Here is a 21,492-nt window from a genome sequence, read left to right as displayed (position 1 = left end):
CTTGGATGAAATATAATAATTCATGAAACATGCATCTACTAAAATTCACACAGAAGAAATAGATACTGTGAGTAGACCTATATCTATTTTAAAAATTGACTCAATAATAACCTTCCAAAACATAAAGCCCCAGGCCCAGATGTTTTCGCTGGTTAATTCTATCAAATATTGAAAGAAGAAATGATACTATTCTCTGCAGTCTCTCCCAGCAAATAGCAACAGAGTATTTCCTATCTCATTCTGTGAGGCCAGCATTACCTGAATACCAAAACCTGAAAGAGACATTACTAGAAACAGCATCTGGCTTTTCATCTTTATGTGTGTTGTTAGTTGCTGATTAATCATGTTTTAAATTTTTTTCTTTACTTTATTATGCTTTGACATCTCAAAACCATGCTGACCTGGGAGATACTGCCCCTCCCCAGATTAGGTAATTCTTAGGTATAGAAAACTACTCCCATGAGAGCATTATTTTTATTTGTAAACCAACCAATCCCAAGACTGTATCCCCAACCATCTCCTTTAAGAAGCTCCCACCCCTCAAGCCAATATTCTCCTGCCCTAATCAACCAAGTCCAGATATTGGACAACATTACTAAAACTAAAATATTTGCTCTGCAAAAGACACTACACTGTCAACAGAATGAAAAGGTAAGCCATGAACTGGAGGAAAATGTTTGCAAAGTACATATCTGAAAAGGACTAGTATCCAGATACACAAATAACATTTAAAATTCAACAATAAGAAAACAGTCAACACAATTAAAAATGGGCAAAAGTTATCAATAGACTTTTTTACCAAAGAAGTTACAAAGATGGCAAACAAGCATGTGAAAAAATACTTACTGTGTTATGTCATTAGAGAGTTATAAACAAACAAAAAAATGAGACACTACTACATACCTATTAGTGTTTGAACCTGAAATTTAAAACACTGACAACACTAAATTCTGGGGTAGATGTGGCGCAAGAGACATTTTTACACATAGCTGGTTGGAATACAAAATAGTAAAGCCACTTAGGAAAACAGTCTACAAGTTTTTAATAAAGACAAAGATAGGCTTGTTATAAGACCTAGCAATCATGCTCCTAGATATTTATTCAAATGAATTGAAAACTTATATCCACACAAAAACCTACACAAAAATGTTTATGGCAACTTTAGTCATAATTACCAAAACTTAGGAGCAATCAAGATATCATTTAATAGTGAATAGAAAAACAAACTGTGGAATATTTATAAGTGAAGTATTATTCAATAGAAAGAAAACTATCAAGCTATGAAAACATAAGGAAGCACTTTAAATGCCTATTGCTAAGTGAAAGAAGCTAGTTTGAAAGAGCTACATACTGTGTAATTCCAGCTATATGACATCTAGAAAAGGCAAAACTATGGAAATAGTAAATAGGACAATGATTGCCAGTGGTTTGAGGATGGGGTGGTGGGGAAGAATGAATAAGAGGAATAAAAGTTGTTTTTAGGGCAGTGAAACTATTATGTACATTACTGTAATAGTAGATGCATGACATTCTGGATTTGTCAAAACCCATCAAACTGTACAACATAAAGAATAATCCATAATGTAAACTATGGATTTTAATTTATAGTAATACATCAGTCTTGGTTTATCAATTTTAACAAATGTACCACACTAACTCAAGATGTTAAATATAGAAGAATGTATGGGGGTGGGGATAGGAAGAGGGAGTTTATGGAAACCATTTGTATTTTCTGTGCATTTTTTTGAAAACCTAAAAGTACTATAAAAAAATACTGCATTAAAAAAAAAGTGTGGCCAGTTGCAGTGGCTCACTGCTGTAATCCCAGCACTTTATGAAGCCAATGCAGCCAGATCACTTGAGCTCAGGAGTTTGAGACTAGCCTGGGCAATGAGGTGAGACCCCATCTCTCCAAAAAAAAAATAAATAAATAACCTGGTGTGGTAGCATGCACCTGTAATCCCAGTAATCCCAGCTACTTGGGAGGCTGAGGTGGGACGACGGTTTGAGCCCAGGAGCCCAGGAGGCAGAGGTTGCATTGAGCCAAGATTGTGCCACTGCACTACAGTCTGGGCCACAGAGCTGGACCTTTTGAAAAAAAAAGTCATCAACAACATGCAACATGGTGGAATAGGAGGCTCCTGACTATCCCTCCTCCCACTGACATACTGAGTAAACACTTACATATGTATCAGTTCAGTCCAAGAGAAAGACAGAATTTAGTTGAAAGACTACTACGCACCAGAATACTGAGAAAATTCCCACATCAAATTTGGTAGGAGAAGCAGAGATACACTTGTACACTAGCCCCACCTTGAGCACAGCACCTTACAATCAGGAAGGAATTTCCAACTCTCAGCTTCTTTCTGAGGGGCATGGGGTTGTACCACACATGTGATGTACAACTTTTACAGTTCCTGCCTAAGGACTTGACCTTTAAATCACCTTGCTTGAGGAACAGCATGGAGAAAGATTTTCCTCAAACAAAAAAACAAAGCAGGGTTTTGAACCATGAAAACATTCCCAGCACCTATAGTCCCCAGGACCAACACATTTTCCAAAATCCCCCTAGAAAGAGTTGACTTCACACTTTTCTGGTAGTTCCCTGTGGTTCTGGCCTCTAACAAGCCAGTATCTCGGGGGCTATGTAGCAAATAAAGAATAAACTTACTCCAGCCTAAATGGCAAAGATGGCACCTTGCACCTTCTTCCCTGGCTTGCTTCAGTGATAATTCCCTGCAATTTCTCATTGCAAGGAGACAGAGGGAATGTCACCATGGCCTAAGGGGAAAGCGGGCACTCCCCACACCTTCTTCCCTGGATTACTCCAGCAATAATTCCAGCCCTGCAATCTCTCTACGGAAAGAGAGACTCTGCCAACAAGAATGGGAAGGACAGGACTGCCTGTGCTTTCTTCCTCAGCTTGCTCCAGAAATATATCCCTTCAATCTCTCATTGGAAGAAGGCTAGGGAACCTCCCCATGCCTAAAAAGGAAAGTGTGCACCCCTTGTGTCTTCTTCCTTGGCTTACTTCAGCAATAACTGCAATCCAGAAGTCTCTCTCTGAAAGGAGGGTGGGAGACTTCTGCTTGCTTAAACAGGAGAGTGGGCACTCTCTATGTCTTCTTCTCCAACTTGCTTCAGTGATAACTTCCAGCCCTACAGCCTTTTCCTAGAAAGAGGTTGGAGGTCTCTGCCAGCAGGAACAAGAGAGATGGCACTTTCCTGGCTTGCTCCAGCAAAATATCTAGATGTTCAGACTATCTCTGGTAGTATTTTCTGTGTGCATTGAGTGCCCCACATTTTATAGCTCCTAACCAAGGGACTGGATCCTAAATTACCTAGCTCTGGGAGTTGATGAGGCTCACACTCAGTCTCCTAGACCACAGAGAACAAAAAGGTAATTTCTAAACTGAAAACATTCAGCATCTGTCTCCCCATGTTCAAGGTCAGCATTTTGAACAAGAGTATTGGCATTTGCCACAGATCCTCTTTTTGGTGTACAGCAGAACAAGTGGAAGATAAACTCTGGCACTCAGCTTCTCCACAGGAAAGAAGGAACTGGAACACACATCTAACACTCCAACTTCTCCAGCTGCATCCTGAAGGACTGGATTTTAACCCACCTCTCTCAAGACAATAGAATCATTGGCACTCTGTAGTCTCTTAGGGCCAATAAGAACAAAGAGTGTATTAGGCAATCCCAAACAGTTTAGAGGCACTTAGATTCTCTGGCAGAGTTTACTGGGGAGGAACATATACATGAGACCAGTTTAACAAAACTGAGGGGAACATCTACATGAGACCAGTTTAACAAGTCTAAGGAAGGCTATTGTCCTATCTAATGTGCAGACACCAACATAAAAAGTCAAGGAAAATGAAGAAACATGAAAATAGGTTCTAAATAAAAGAACAAGATGAATCTCCAAAAACCAGCCCTAATGAAATGGAGATATATTCTTTACCTGGCAGGGAATTCCAAAGAGCAATCATAAAGATGTTTACTAAGGTAGAGCAATGCATGAACAAAGAGAAAATTTCAACAAAAAGAAAACCTAAAAAGGTACCAAACAGAAATCATCAAGCTAAAGAATACAATAACCAAATTTGAAACTTCAACACAAGGATTCAACAGCAGACTAGATCAAGCAGAAGAAAAGATTAACAAACTTGAAGACTGGTACCTATAAATCATCCAATCTGAGGGGCAGAAAGGAAAAAATGAAAAAGTCACTTGTTACGTACAAGGGAACATATGTGAGACTATCAGTGGATTTTTTCAGCAGAAACTGCAGGCCAGAAGGAAGTAGGATGATATATTTAAAAAGCTTAAAGAAAAAAATACCCCTGCCAATCAAAAATACTACACTCAGCAATTTTGTCATTAGAAAATGAAGAGGAGGTAAAAACTTCCTGAGGCAAACAAAAGCTGATAACTACCTTATAAGAAATGTTGGGTGGAGCTGAGATGGCTGAATCAAGGCAGCTCCTCTCTGCTTCTCCCACCGAGAAGGACAAAAACTGGGAGTGAATGCTGCATCTTCAACTGAGGTACCAATGTTCTCTTATTGGGACTGACTAGATGGTTGGCGTGACCCACGGAGAGCCAGCAAAAACAGGGTGGAGCAAGACCCTACCCAGGAGCTGCAGGTGGCAAAGGGAACTCCCTCCCTCAGCCAAGGGAGATAGTGAGGGACTGTTTCCCCTCCCTGAAAACCAGGCTTTTCCCGTGGATCCTTGCAACCTGCAGATTAGAAGGTCCCCTCCTGAGCCCCCACTACCAGAGCCTTGGATCCCAAGCATGAAGCTGTGAAGAATCATGGTGGCTACTTGGGTGGGCGGCCACTTTGAGCAGACACTGAGATACTAGAGTGTTTGCATACTCTGGCTCTGGGAACTCCTGTGAGGCAGGACATCCGTCCACTCTTGTGGGGAGGGGGTTGAAGCCAGGGAGCCAAGTAGCCTCACTCCCATGGAAGTCCACAAGCTTGGCATCACTGCCGGCCACTGCACCCAGCTAGAAACTGCCTGAGAAGACTGAGTTACCGAGGGGAGGGGTGGCCGCCATCACTGCAGCTCCAGTCAGCCACCTTCTTTTGCCAGCGAGGTAGGTAGGGACCCGAATTCACTCCTTCTCACTGGGTGGGGACTCCCTGTGGGAATCTCAGCATCCCCAGCCAGGGGTTTGTGGATAGAACACTGATCCCCCTGAGAAGAGCCCCTAAGAGGAGGAGGAGGAGCAGCTGTGGTATTCTGGCTCAGCCATCTTAGTCTTTTCTGCCTGCTGACTCTGAAGAGCCAGGGGAGCCCAGGTGAGGGAGATTTCCCCGCAGCGCAGCATGCCCGCCCTGCCAAGGGGCAGATAGACTGCTTATTTAAGTGGATCTCTGAACCTCCTCCTCCAGACTGAGTGAGAGCTCCCAACAGGAGTCTCCAGACACTTTATACAAGAGCGTTTCTGCCTGCATCAGGCCAGCACCCCTCTGGGACAGAGCTCTCAGAGGAAGGAACAGGCTTCCATATTTGCTGGCCTGCAGCCTCCACTGGTGATATCTCCAGAGACAGGAGGGACCCAGGTGAATAGGGGCTGGAGTAGACCCCAAGCAAACCACAGCAGCCCTACAAGAAGAGAGGCCTGACTGCTAAAAGAAAAACAAACTGACTGCAACAACATAATGAAAAATAAACCCCATCACAAAAAACCCCATCCAAAAGTCAGCAGCCTCAAAGATTAAAGGTAGATAACCCAAGAAGATGAGAAAGAATCAATGCAAAAATGCTGAAAACTCAAAAAGCCAGAGTGCCTCTTCTCCTGCAAAAGATCACAACATGTCTCCAGCAAGGGCATAGAACTGGGCTGAGGCCAAGATGGATGAATTGACAGAAGTAGGCTTCAGAAGATGGGTAATAACAAACTTCACCAAGCTAAAGGATTATGTTTTAACCCACTGCAAAGAAGCTAAGAACCATGATAAAACATTACAGGAGCTGTTAACCAGAATAATCAGTTTAGAGAGGAACATAAGTGACCTGATGGAGCTGAAAAACACAACACAAGAACTTCATAATGCAAACACAAGTATCAATAGCCAAATAGACCAAGTGGGAAAAAGGATATCAGAGCTTGAAGACTGTCTTGCTGAAATAAGGCAGGCAGATGAGATTAGAGAAAAAAGAATGAAAAGGAATGAAGAAAACCTCCAAGAACTATGGGATTATGCTAAAAGACCAAACCTATGACTGATAGGGATACCAGAAAGAGATGGGGAGAATGGAACCAAGTTGGAAAACGTATTTCAGGATATCATCCAGGAGAAACTCCTTAACCTAGCAAGATAGGCCAATAGTCAAATTCAGGAAATCCAGAGAACCCCAGTAAAATATGCCATGGGAAGATCAACCCCAAGACAAATAATCATCAGATTTCCAAGGCCAAAATGAAAGAAAAAAATGTTAAGGGCTGCCAAAGAGAAGGGTCAGGTCACCTATAAAGGGAGCCCATCAGGCTAACAGCAGAGCTTCAAGCAGGAACTCTACAAGCCAGAAGAGATTGGGGGCCAATTTTCAACATTCTTAAAAGAATTTCCAACCTAGAATTTCATATCTGGCCAAATTAAGCTTCATAAGTGAAGGAAACATAAAATTTTTTTAGACAAGCAAATGTTGAGGAATTTGGCACCACCAGGCCTGCCTTGCAAGAGCTCCTGAAGGAAGCACTAAATATGCAAAGGAAAAACCGTTACCAGCCACTGCAAAAAATACACTGAAATACACAGACCACTGACACTATGAAGCAAATACATAAACAAGTCTGCAAAATAACCGACTAGCATCATGATGTCAGGATCAAATTCACACATAACAATATTGACCTTAAATGTAAATGGGCTAAATGCCCCAATTAAAAGACATGGAGTGACAAGCTGGATAGAGTAAAAATCCATCAGTGTGCTGTGTTCAAGAGACCCATCTAAGAGACCCATCTCACACACAAAGACACACACAGACTCAAAATAAAAGTATGGAAGAAAATTTACCAAGCAAATAGGAAACAGAAAAAAGCAGGCGATGCAATCCTACTTTCTGACAAAATAGACTTTAAACCAACAAAAATCAAACAAGACAAAGAAGGGCATTACCTATAGATAAAGGGGTCAATTCAACAAGAATAGCTAACTATCCTAAATATATATACACCCAATACACCCACACCCAGATTCATAAAACAATTTGTTAGAGACCTACAAAGAGACTTAGACTCTCACACAACAATAGTGGGAGGCTTTAACACCCCACTATCAATATTAGATCATTAAGAAAAAAAATTAACAAAGATATTCAGGACTTGAACTCAGCTCTGGATCAAGTAGACCTGATAGATATCTACAGATATTTCCACCCCAAAGCAACAGAATATACATTCTTCTCAGTGCCACATGTCGCTTACTCTAAAATTGATCACATAATTGAAAGTAAATCACACTTCAGCAAATGAAAAAGAACTAAAATCATAACAGTCTCTCACACCACAGTGCAATCAAATTAGGAGTAAGAAACTAACTCAAAACTACACAACTACATGGAAATTGAACAATCTGCTTTTGAATGACTACTGGGTAAATAATGAAATTAAGGCAGAAATCAAAAAGTTCTTTGAAACCAGTGAAAACAAAGAGATAATGTATCAGAATCTCTGGGATGCAGCTAAAGCAGTGTTGAGAGGGAAATTTATAGCCCTAAATGCCCACATCAAAAAGCTAGAAAGATCTCAAATTGACAACCTAGTGTTACAACTGAAAGAACTAGAGAACCAAGATCAAACAAACCCCAAAGCTAGCAGAAGACAAGAAATAACCAAGATCAGGGTGGAACTGAAGGAGATAGAGACATGAAAAATCCTTCAAAAAAATCAATCCAGAAGCTGTTTTTTGAAAATATTAATAAAATAGACCACTAGCTAGACTAATGAAGAAAAGAGAGAAGAATCAAATACACACCATAAAAAAATGATAAAGGAGATATCACCACTTACCCCAAAAATATCCAAACAACCATTACAGAATTCTATAAACAGCTCTATGCAAATAAAGGAGAAAATCTAGAAGAAATGGATAAATTGCTGGACACATATACCCTCCCAAGAGTGAACCAGGAAGAAATTGAATCCCTGAATAGACCAATAACAAGTTCCAAAATTGAAGCAGTAATAAGTGGCCTACCAACCAAAAAAAGCCAATGACTGGATAGATTTACAGCTGAATTATATCTGAAATACAAAGAGGGGCTGATTCCATTTCTTCTGAAACTATTCCAAACAACTGAAAAGGAGAGATCCTCCCTAACTCGTTCTATGAGGCCAGCATTATCCTTCTACCAAAACCTGGCAGAGATACAAAAAAAAAAAAAAAAAAAAAAGAAAAGAAAATTTCAGGCCAATATCCCTGATGAACATCAATGCAAAAATTCTCAATAAAATACTGGCAAACCAAATGCAGCAGCACATCAAAAAGCTTATCCACCATGATCAAGTTGCCTTCATTCCTGGGATGCAAGGCTGGTTCAACATATGCAAATCAATAAGTGTAATCCATCACGTGAATAGATCTGAAGACAAAAACCCCATGACTATCTCAATAGACAAAGAAAAGGCCTCGATAAAATTCAATATCTCTTAATGTTAAAAACTCTCAATAAACTAGGTATTGAAGGAACATACCTCAAAATAATAAGAGCCTTTTATGACAAACCCACAACCAATATTATACTGAATGAACAAAAACTAGAAGCATTCCCCTTGAAAACCAGCACAAGACAAGGATGCCTTCTCTCACCACTCTGATTCAACATAGTATTGGAAGTTCTGGCCACAGCAATAGGGCAAGAGAAAGAAATAAAGGGTATTCAAATAGGAAAGGATGAAGTCAAATTGTCTTTGCTTGCAGATGACATGATCCTATATCTAGAAAACCCCATTGTCTCAGCCCCAAAACTCCTTAAGCCAATAAGCAACTTCAGCAAAGTCTCAGAATACAAAATCAATGTGCAGAAGTCACAAGCATTTGTATACAGCAACAACAGGCAAGCAGAGAGCCAAATCATGAATGAACTCCCATTCACAATTGCTATGAAGAGAATAAAATACCTTGGAATACAGCTAGAAAGAGAAGTGAAGGACCTCCTTAAAGAGAACTACAAACCACTGCTCAAGGAAACCAGAGAGGACATAAACAAATGGAAAAGTATTCCATGCTCATGGATAGGAAGAATTAATATTGTGAAAATGGCCATACTCCTCAAAGTAATTTATAGATTCAATGCTATTCCCATCAACTACCATTGACATTCTTCACATAATTAGAAAAAACTATATTAAGATTCATATGGAGCCAAAAAGGAGCTTGTAAAGCTAAGACAATCCTGAGAAAAAAGAACAAAGCTGGAGGCATCATGCTACTGACTTCAAACTATACTATAAGGCTACAATAACAAAAACAGCATGGTATTGGTACAAAAACAGACACATAGGCCAACAGAACAGAATAGAGAACTCAGAAATCAGATTGCACATCTACAACCATCTGATCTTCAACAAACCTGACAAAAACAAGCAATGAGGAAAGGATTCCCTATCTAATAAATAGTGCTGGGAGAATTTGCTATCCATTTGCAGAAAATTGAAACTGAGGCCCTTCCTCCCACCTTATACAAAAATTAAAGATGGATTAAGACTTAAATGTAAAGTATAAAAACCCAGAAGTATAAAAACCCTAGAAGAAAATCTAGGCAATACCATTCAGGAATTTAGTATGGATAAGGATGATAAAATCACTAAAAGCAATTGCAACAAAAGCAAAAACTGACAAATGGGATCTAATTAAAGAGTTTTTGCACAGCAAAGAAACTATCGTCAGAATGATATGCAAACCTACAGTCAGAGAAAAATTTTGCAATCTATCCATCCAACAAAGGTCTAATATCTAGAATCTACAAGGAGCTCAAATTTACAAGAAAAAAACCCCAACAACCCCATTAAAAAGTAGGCAAAGGACATGAACAGACACTTCTTGAAAGAATACAACCAACAAATGTGAAAAGAAGCTCAACCTTACTGATCATTAGAGAAATGTAAATCAAAACCACAATGAGATACCATCTCACACCAGTCAGAACAGCTATTATTAAAGTCAAGAAACAACAGATACTGGTGAGGTTGTGGATAAATAGGAACACTTTTACACTGTTGGTGGGAATGTAAATTAGTTCAACCATTGTGGAAGATGGTGTGGCGATTACTCAAAGATCTAGAACCAGAAATACCATTTGACCCAGCAATCCCAATACTGAGTATATACCCAAAGGAATATAAATCATTGTATTACAAAGATACATGCATGTGTATGTTCATTGCAGCACTATTCACAATAGCAAAGACATGGAATCAACCCAAATGCCCATCACTGATAGACTGGGTAGAGAAAATGTGGTATATATACACCATGGAATACTACACAGCCAGAAAAAGGAATGAGATCATATCCTTTGCAGGGACATGGATGAAGCTGGAAGCCATTATCTTCAGCCAACTAAAGCAGGAACAGAAAATCAAATACCACATGTTCTCACTTGTGAGTGGGAGCTGAACAATAAGATCACGTGGACACAGGGAGGGGAACAACACACACTGGGGCCTGTTGGGGCATGGAGTTGCGGAAGGGAGAGCATTAGGAAAAGTAGCTAATGCATGCTGGGCTTAATATGTAGGTGATGAGTTGATAGGTGCAGCAAACCATCATGGCATATGTTTACCTATGTAACAAACCTACACATCCTACATATGTACCCCAGAAGTAAAAATTAAAAAAAAGAAAAAAAACTATCACATACAACATATATATATAAAAAAACCAAACAAACAAAAAAAGAAATGTTAAAGACATTTCTTCAAGCTGAAGGAAAATGATGCTAAATAGCCACATGAAAACACATAAAAATATAAAGCTCGCTGGTAAAAGTAAATAATAAAATTCAAAACATTCTAATATGGTAATGATGATGTGAAATCAATAATACTTCTACATATCAATTGTATCTAAGGTTGGAAGACAAAACAGTTAAAAACAATAGCTGCAATAATTTATTAAGAGACACGAATTATAAAAGTTGTAAAACTTGATATCAAAAACATAAATTGTGTAGTAGGAGTAAAAGTGTAGAGATTGTGTAAGTGATCAAAGTTAAGTAGTTATCAGGTTAAAATAAAATAACCTCCTATTAGTTAAGATGTTTTATGTAAGTCTCATTGTAACCAGTAAAGCAAAAATCTTTACTAGATACAAAAAAACATAAAAAGAAAGAATTCAAAGCATACAACTACAGAAAATCATCAAACTATAAAGGAAGACAGCAAGAAAGAAAAAGAGAAACAAAGAATTTATAAATTAACTAAAAAATTAACAAAATGGAAGCAATAAATCCTTATTCATCAATAATTACTTTGAATGTAAATGGATTAAATTATTCAATCAAAAAGGCTAGAAAGGCTGAATGGATTTTTTTTTAAAGACCAAACCATATGCTACCCACATGAGACTCACTTTACCTTTAAGGACATACATATACTGCAAATAAGGGATAGAAAAAATATTCCATGCAAATGGAAACCAAAAGAGAGCAGGGGGTTGCTATGCTTATATAAAACATAATACACTTTTAGTCATAAACTTGTTTTTACTTAAAAACAAGTTTGTTTAATACCGCTCAAGTGGTCAATCCATCAAAAGGATATAACAGTTGTAGATATATATATATAATATATATTATACATACATAAAATATATATTTATATATAAAATATATGTTATATATTATACATACATCAAATATATAATATATAAAATGTATATTATATATGAAATATAATATATAAAATATATATTATATATGAAATATAATATATATTATATATGAAATATAATATATATATTATATATGAAATGTAATATATATTTATATATTATATGAAATGTAATATATATTTATATATTATATATGAAATGTAATATATATTATGTGTTATATATGAAATATAATATATATTTATATATTATATATGAAATATAATATATATTTACATATTATATGTGAAATATAATATATATTTATATATTATATGTGAAATATAATATATAGTATATGAAATATAATATATCTTATAGATGAAATATAATATGTCTTATAGATGAAATATGTATATTTATATCTTATAGATGGAATATCATGTATATTTATATCTTATAGATGGAATATCATGTATATTTATATCTTATAGATGGAATATCATGTATATTTATATCTTATAGATGGAATATCATGTATATTTATATCTTATAGATGGAATATCATGTATATTTATGTCTTATAGATGGAATATCATGTATATTTATATCTTATAGATGGAATATCATGTATATTTATGTCTTATAGATGGAATATCATGTATATTTATGTCTTATAGATGGAATATCATGTATATTTATGTCTTATAGATGGAATATCATGTATATTTATGTCTTATAGATGGAATATCATGTATATTTATGTCTTATAGATGGAATATCATGTATATTTATGTCTTATAGATGGAATATCATGTATATTTATGTCTTATAGATGGAATATCATGTATATTCATATCTGATATATATTATATGAATATATATTATATATATTTATATATTATCTGAATATATCTCATATATTCATATATTATCTGAATATATCTCATATATTCATATATTATCTGAATATATCTCATATATTCATATATTATATAAATATATCTCATATATTCATATATTGTATAAATATATCTCATATATTTATATATTGTAAAAATATATGAGATATATTTATATATTGTATAAACATATATTAGATATTATATATAATATAATATCTAATATACAAATATATAATATATATTTATATATCATATATTTATATAATATATAAATGTATTATATATATTTATATATAATATATAAACGTATTATATATATTTATATATAATATATTTATATAATATATAAACGTATTATATATATTTATATATAATATATTTATATAATATATATTTGTATATAATATATTTATATAATATATATTTGTATATAATATATTTATATGTCATATATTTATATTTATATGTTATATATAAATATATATCATATTTATATTTACATATCATATATGAATATATAAGATATATTTACATATCATATAGAATATATAAGATATATTGACATATCATATATGAATATATAAGATATATTGACATATCATATATGAATATATAAGATATATTGACATATCATATATGAATATATAAGATATATTGACATATCATATATGAATATATATTGACATATCATATATGAATATATAAGATATATTGACATATCATATATGAATATATAAGATATATTGACATATCATATATGAATATGTAGATATATTGACATATATATGAATATATAAGATATATTTACATATCATATATGAATATATAAGATATATTTACATATCATATATGAATATATAAGATATATTTACATATCATATATGAATATATAAGATATATTTACATATATATGAATATATAAGATATATTTACATATATATGAATATATAAGATATATTTACATATATATGAATATATAAGATATATTTACATGTATATGAATATATAAGATATATTTATATATCATATACGAATATATAGTATATATTTATATATCATATACGAATATATAATATATTTATATTTATATATTATATATTACATATATTAGTATATATATAAATTTATATATTATATATAATATTTATACATTATATATAATATATATATTTATATATAATGTATATTTATAGATTATATATAATATATGTATTTACATATATAATGTATATTTGTATATAATATATATTTAATATATATAAAGAATATATATAATATATTATATATAACATATATAATATAAATATATACTATATAACATATATAATATAAATATATAATATATAACATATATAATATAAATATATCATAAATATGTATATATTACATATTTATATTATACATATATAAATATATATAATATTTATATATTATATATTATATAATATATATTTATATATTATATATTATATAATATATATTTATATATTATATATTATATAATATATATTTATATATTATATATTATATAATATATTTATATATTATATATTATATAATATATATATATTATATAATATATAATATATATTTATATATTATATTATATTATATTTATATATTATATAATATATACTATATATTTATATATTATATATAAATATATAGTATATATTATATATTATATTTGATGTATGTATAATATATATTTATATATTATATAAAAATAATTTATATATACATTTATAAATATAAATATAGTTTATATATATATTTATAAATATATATAAATATAATTTGTACATATATTTATAAATATATGTAAATATAATTTATATATATATTGATCAATATATATAGAAATATAATTTCTATATATATTGATCAATATATATAGAAATATAATTTCTATATATATTGATGTATATATAAATATAATTTATATATATATTGATCAATATATATAAAATATAATTTATGTATATATTGATCAATATATATAAAATATAATTTATGTATATACTTATAAGTATATATAAATATAATTTATGTATATATTTATAAATATATAAACATAATTTATGTATATATTGATAAATATATATAAATATAATTTATATATATTATATATAATTATGTATTATGTAATGTAATGTATTACATTATAGATATATTATATTATATATAATATATTATGTATATAATATAGAACATATATGATGTAAATATAATATATGTTATATATAAATATATAATATACTATATATTTATATATTATATATTATATATAATATATAATATGTTATACATTTGTATATTTATATATAATATATATTATATATTATATATATAATATATTATATATTTATATATTTATATATAAATATATAATATATTATATATTATATATATAATATATTATATATTTATATATTTATATATAAATATATAATATATTATATATTATATATTTATATATAATATAATATATTATATATTATATATTTATATATTTATATATAATATATGATATATATTATAAATTTATATAATATATATCATATATTATATATTATATATTATATATATTATATAGTACTTATTTATATAATATATATTACATATAATATATTTATATATTATGTACTATATTATATATTATATATTCATATATAAATATATGTTATATATTTTTATATGATATATAATATGTTATATATTTTTATATAAAATATAATATGTTATATATTTTTATATAATATATATGTTATATATTTATATATTTTATATATATATTTTTATATATAAATATATATATTTTTATTTTTTATATATAAATATATAGAAAATTTATATATATATTTATATATATTTTTATATATTGATATATATAATATTCATATATGTAAATATATATTTAATATTTATATATAAATATATATTATATATTTATATAGAATATATATTATATAAATATATTATATATTTATATAGAATATATATTATATAATATATATTATAGATTTATATATTATATAATATATATTATATATAATATATAAATCTATAATATACATTTTATTTTATATAAAATATATATTATATATTTATATAAAAATATATATTATATATAAAATATATATCATATATTCATATAAAAATATATATTATATATAAAATATATATTATATTTTATATAAAAATATATAGTATATAATATATAAATTATATATATATTCAACATCAGCTCACCTAAATATATAAAGCAATGTAAAAGATCTTATTGGAAACATAGACTGTAATATAATAATAGAGAACTTCAATACCCCACTTTCACCACTGGACAGATCAAAGAGAAAATCATTGGAAACAGCAGACTTGAACTACACTTTAGGTCAAATGGACCTGACATTAATTTACAGAACCTTTCATCCAACAGCAGCAGGATATACATTCCTCTCAAACATACCAGGAATGTTCTCCCAGGATAAATGATGTATGTTAAGCCACAAAGAAAATCTTAGCAAATTTAAGAAGATTGAAATCATATTAAATATCTTTTCCAGTTACAATGGCATGAAACTAGAAATCTGTAACAGGAAGTACCTTGGAAAATTCACAAATATGTGGAAATTAACAGGCTTCTGAGTGGTCAATGAATCAAAAGGAAAATTTAAAATATCTTGAGGCAAATGAAAATGAAAACACAATATTCCACAACTTATGGGATGCAGCAAAAGTAGTCTTGAGAGAAAATTTTACAGAAATAAATACCTATCAAAAAAGAAGAATGATCTCAAATAAACAAGCTAATGTTATACCTCAAATAACTAAAAAAAGAAGAAAGTAAGTTCCAACTTAGCAAAAGGAATGATATAACAAAGATCAGTGCAGAAATACATAAAATAGACTACAAAACAATAGAAAATATAAAAAACTAAAGTTTTTTGAAAAGAAAAGCAAAATTGTCAGATTGTTACCAAGACTAAAAGAAAAAAGGAAAGAGTAATCAAAATAAATCACAAATAAAAGAGTATACATTACAACAGATACCACAAAAATATGAAAGATCAGAGACGACTATAAACAATGATATATCAACACATTGAATAATCTAAAAGAAATGGATGTATTTCTAGAAACATACATCTACCAAGACTGAATCATGAAGACAGAAAAATCTGAACAAACCAATTATGAGTATGAAGATTGAATCAGTACTCACCTAAACCTCTCAACAAAGCCCAAAGACTTCACTACTAAATTCTACTCACTATTTAAAGAACTAACACTAATCTTTCTCAAACTCTTCCAAAAAATTAAAGATGAGAGAATACTTCCAAACTCATTTTACAAGGCCTGCATTACTCAGATACAATAGCCAGACAAGGACAGTACAGGAAAACAAAACTACAAGCCAATATTTCTGATGGACATAGATTGAAAAATTCTCAGCAAAATACTAGCAAACCAAATTCAGCAACATATTAAAGAGATCATTCACCACGATCAAGTGGGATTTCTTCATAGGATGCAAGGATGCTTCAACATATGCAAATTTATAAATGTGATACCATATTAACAAAACGAAGGCCAAAACCTCACAATTACCTGAATAGATGCAGAAAGGGTTTTTTACAAAATTCAACATCTGTTCATGATTAAAATTCCAAGTCAGATAGGTATAGAAGGAATGCACCCCAACACAATAAAGTACATATATGACAAGCCCACAGCTAACATCAAACTCAATGGTAAAAAATCGAAAGCTTGTCCTCTAAGAACAGGGACAAGACGATGATTTCTTTCTTGCCACTTCTGTTCCATATAGTACTGCAAGTCCTAGCCAGAGCAGTTAGGCAAGAAAAAGAAATAAAAGGCATCTAAATAGGAAAGGAAAGAGTGAAATTATCTGTTTGCTGGTGAAATGTAGAAAACACTAAGGATTCCCCCAAAACTGGCTAGAACTGGTTCAAAAATCAATAAAGTTTCAGGTTACAAAATCAACATACTAAAATGAGTAGCAACGCTATGCGCTAATAATGAACTATCTGAAAAATAAGAAAACAAATTCAATTTACAGCAGCATCAAAATTAAAATAATTAGAAATAAATTTAACCAAGGAGGTAAAAAATTTGTGCACTGAAAGTTATAAAACACTGATGAAAGAAACTGAAAACACACATAAATGGAATGACATCTCACGTTCACGGATTAGAAGAATGAATATTGTTAAAATGTCTGTGTTACCCAAAGAGATCTACAAATTCAATATAATCTCTATCAAAATTCCAATGTTATTTGTTACATAAATAGAAAAAATAACCTTAAAATTCTTATGAAACCACAAAAGACCCAAATAGCCCAAGAAATCTTGAGAAAAAGAACAAAGCTGAAGGTATCAGACCCTCTGATTTCAAAATATATTATAATGCTATTGTAATAAAAACAGCACGGTACTGGCATAAAAATAGACACATCAACCAATGAAACAGGATAGAAATTCCAGAAATAACCTAAGTATTCATGGTCAATTGATTTTCAATAAAGGTGTGAATAATACACAATGGGGAAAATTGTCTTTTCAATAAATTATTTGGGAATACTGGATAGTCACAGGCAGAAGATAAAATTAGACACTTATCTCTCACCACATACAAAAATTAACTCAAAATAGATTAAAGACTTCAATATAAGACCTGACTCTGTAAAACTACTGGAAGAAAACATAGGAGAAAGCTTCATGACATTAGTCTGGACAACAATTTATTGGATAGGACCCAAAAAACACAGACAACAAAAGAAAAATATGCAAATGAGATTGCATCATACCAAAAAGCTGCTGCATAACAAAGGAAACAACAGAGTGAAAAGACAACCCATGAAATGGAAGCAAATATATGCAAACCTCTCTCTATTGCAGAGTAGGATAACTAGAGTAAACAATAATGTATTGTATATTTTAAAATAACTGTAAGATAGATTTTTGAATGTTTTCATCACAAATGTGTTTAAGGTGATGGATATGCCAATTATCCTGATTTGATCATTATACAATTTGTACAAGTATTGAAACATCATGTTGTATCCCATAAATGTGTACGATTATTATGTGTTAATCATATGTTGAAAAAAGAAAATGTTTACAAACCATGCATATGATAAGGGCTTCTTAGCCAAAATGTATAAGGAACTCAAACATCTCATTGGCAGGAAAACATATAACTATAAAAATGGGCAAAGGGCCTGAATGGGCATTTCTCAAAGGAGGACAAACAAATGGCCAACAGATATGTTTAAAAATGCTCAACATCTCTGATCATCAGGGAAATGCAAATTAAAACCACAATAAGCTGTCACCTCACATCTGTTAGAATGGCTATTATAAAAAAGATGAAACATAATAAGTGTTGACAAATATGTGGAGAAAAAGAACCCTCGCATACTGTTGGTGGGAATGTAAATCGGTATAACCATTTTGGTAAATGAAATGGAGGTTTCTCAAAATACTAAAAATAGAATTGCCATATGATCCAGCAATCCCACTTCTGAGTTTATATCCAAAGGAATTGAAATCAATATGTTGAAGAGATGTCAGCAACCCCATGTTTATTTCAGCATTATTCACAATAGCTAATATATGAAAGCAACCTAAGCATTTGTTAATGAAGGAATAGAAAAGAAAATGTAGTGCTATATATACAGTGGAATACTATACAGCCTTAAAAAGAAGTTTTGTCATTTGGACAACATAGATGAAACTGGAGGATATTATCCTAAGTGAAATAAGGCAGGCACAAAAAATCAAATACTGTATGATCCCACTTACAAGTGGAATGTAAAAACATCAATCTCAGAGTAGGAAGTTGGTAACCAGAGGCTAGAGAGGGGCAGAGAAAAGGAAAAGGGAAGATAACTACCAAAGGGTACAAAGTTGCAGTTAAACTGGAGGAATAAGTTTTTGTGATCTATTGCATTACATTGTGACCACAGTTGATAACAATGTATTGTGTATTTCAACATTGCTGTAAGAATAGATTTTTTGTTATTCTTATCAAACTACCAATGACATTCTTCATAGAACTAGAAAAAACTGTTTAAAAATTCATGTGCAACCAAAAAAGAGCCCGAATAGTCAAGGCAATCCTAAGCAAAAAGAACAAAGCTGGAGGAATCACATTACCTGACTTCAAACTATACTACAAGGTTACAGTAACCAAAACAGCATGATACTGGTACAAAAACAAGCGCATAGACCAATGGAACAGAATAGGCAGCCCAGAAATAAGGCCATACATCTACAGCCCATCTGATCTTTGACAAAGCTAACCAAAACAAGTGATGGGGAAAAGACTTCCTATTCAATAAATGGTGCTGGGATTACTGACTAGCCATATGCAGAAGATTGAAGCTGGACCCTGTTCTTACACCACATACAAAAGTCAACTCAAGATGAATTAAAGACTTAAGTGTAAAACACAAAACTATAAAAACTCTGGAAGACAGCCTAGGCAATACCATCCTGGACCTAGGAACAGGCAAAGATTTCATGACGAAGACACCAAAAGCAATTGCAACAAAAGCAAAAATTTACAAATGGAATCTAATTAAGCTTTTGCACAACAAAAGAAACTACTAACAGAGTAAACAGACAACCTACAAAATAGGAGACAATATTTGCAAATTATGTATCTGACAAAGGTCTAATATCCAGCTTCTGTAAAAAACTTAGACAAGTTTACAAGAGAAAAACAACCTCATTAAAAAGTGGGCAAAGAACATTTACAGACATTTTTCAAAAGAAGACATATATGCTGCCAAAAAGCATATGAAAAAAGCTCAATATCACTGATCATTAAGGAAATTCAAATCAAAACCATAATGAGATACCATCTCACACCCGTCAGAATGGTTACTATTAAAAAGTCAAAAAAGAACAGATGCTAGCGAGGTTGCAGAGAAAAGAAAATACTTGTACACTCTTGGTGGGAGTGTAAATTAGTTCAACCATTGTGGAAAGCAGTATGGTGAATAAATACTCAGCTAAAAGCAGAACTACCATTCAGCTGAGCAATTCCATTACTGGGTATATACCCAGAGAAATATAAAGCATTCTACCATAAAGACACATGCACGTAAATGTTCATTGCAGCACTATTCACAACAGCAAAGACATAGAATCAACCTAAATGCCCATCAATGACATTGGATAAAGAAAATGTGGTACATATACACCATGGAATACTATGCAGCCATAAAAAAGAATGAGGTCATGTCTTTTGTGGGAACATGAATTAAGCTGGAGGCTATCATCCTTAGCAAATGAACACAGGAAGAGATAACAAATACCACATGTTCTCACTTACAAGTGAAAGCTAAATAATGAGAATTTATGAACACAAAGAAGGAAATAAGAGATACCAGGGTCTACTTGAGGGGGAGTGGGAGGAGAGAGGGGAGCAGAAAAGATAACTACCGGGTACTGGGCTTAATACCTGGGTGATGAAATAATCTATACAGCAAATCCCCATGACGCATGTTTACCTATGTAACAAATCTTCACATGTACCCCCAAACCTAAGATAAAAGTTAAAAAAATGCAGAACATATGAACCATGGAATACTATTCAACCATAAAAAAGAATGAGATCATGTCTTTTGTGGGAACACGGATGGAGCTGGAGACTATTATCCTTAGCAAACTAATGCAGGAACAGAAAACTGAATACCACATGTTCTCACTTATAAGTGG

Source organism: Pongo pygmaeus, chromosome 9 (assembly GCF_028885625.2).
Source record: "Pongo pygmaeus isolate AG05252 chromosome 9, NHGRI_mPonPyg2-v2.0_pri, whole genome shotgun sequence".
In the NCBI taxonomy this organism is placed as follows: domain Eukaryota; kingdom Metazoa; phylum Chordata; class Mammalia; order Primates; family Hominidae; genus Pongo; species Pongo pygmaeus.
This window is presented reverse-complemented; position numbering follows the sequence as displayed.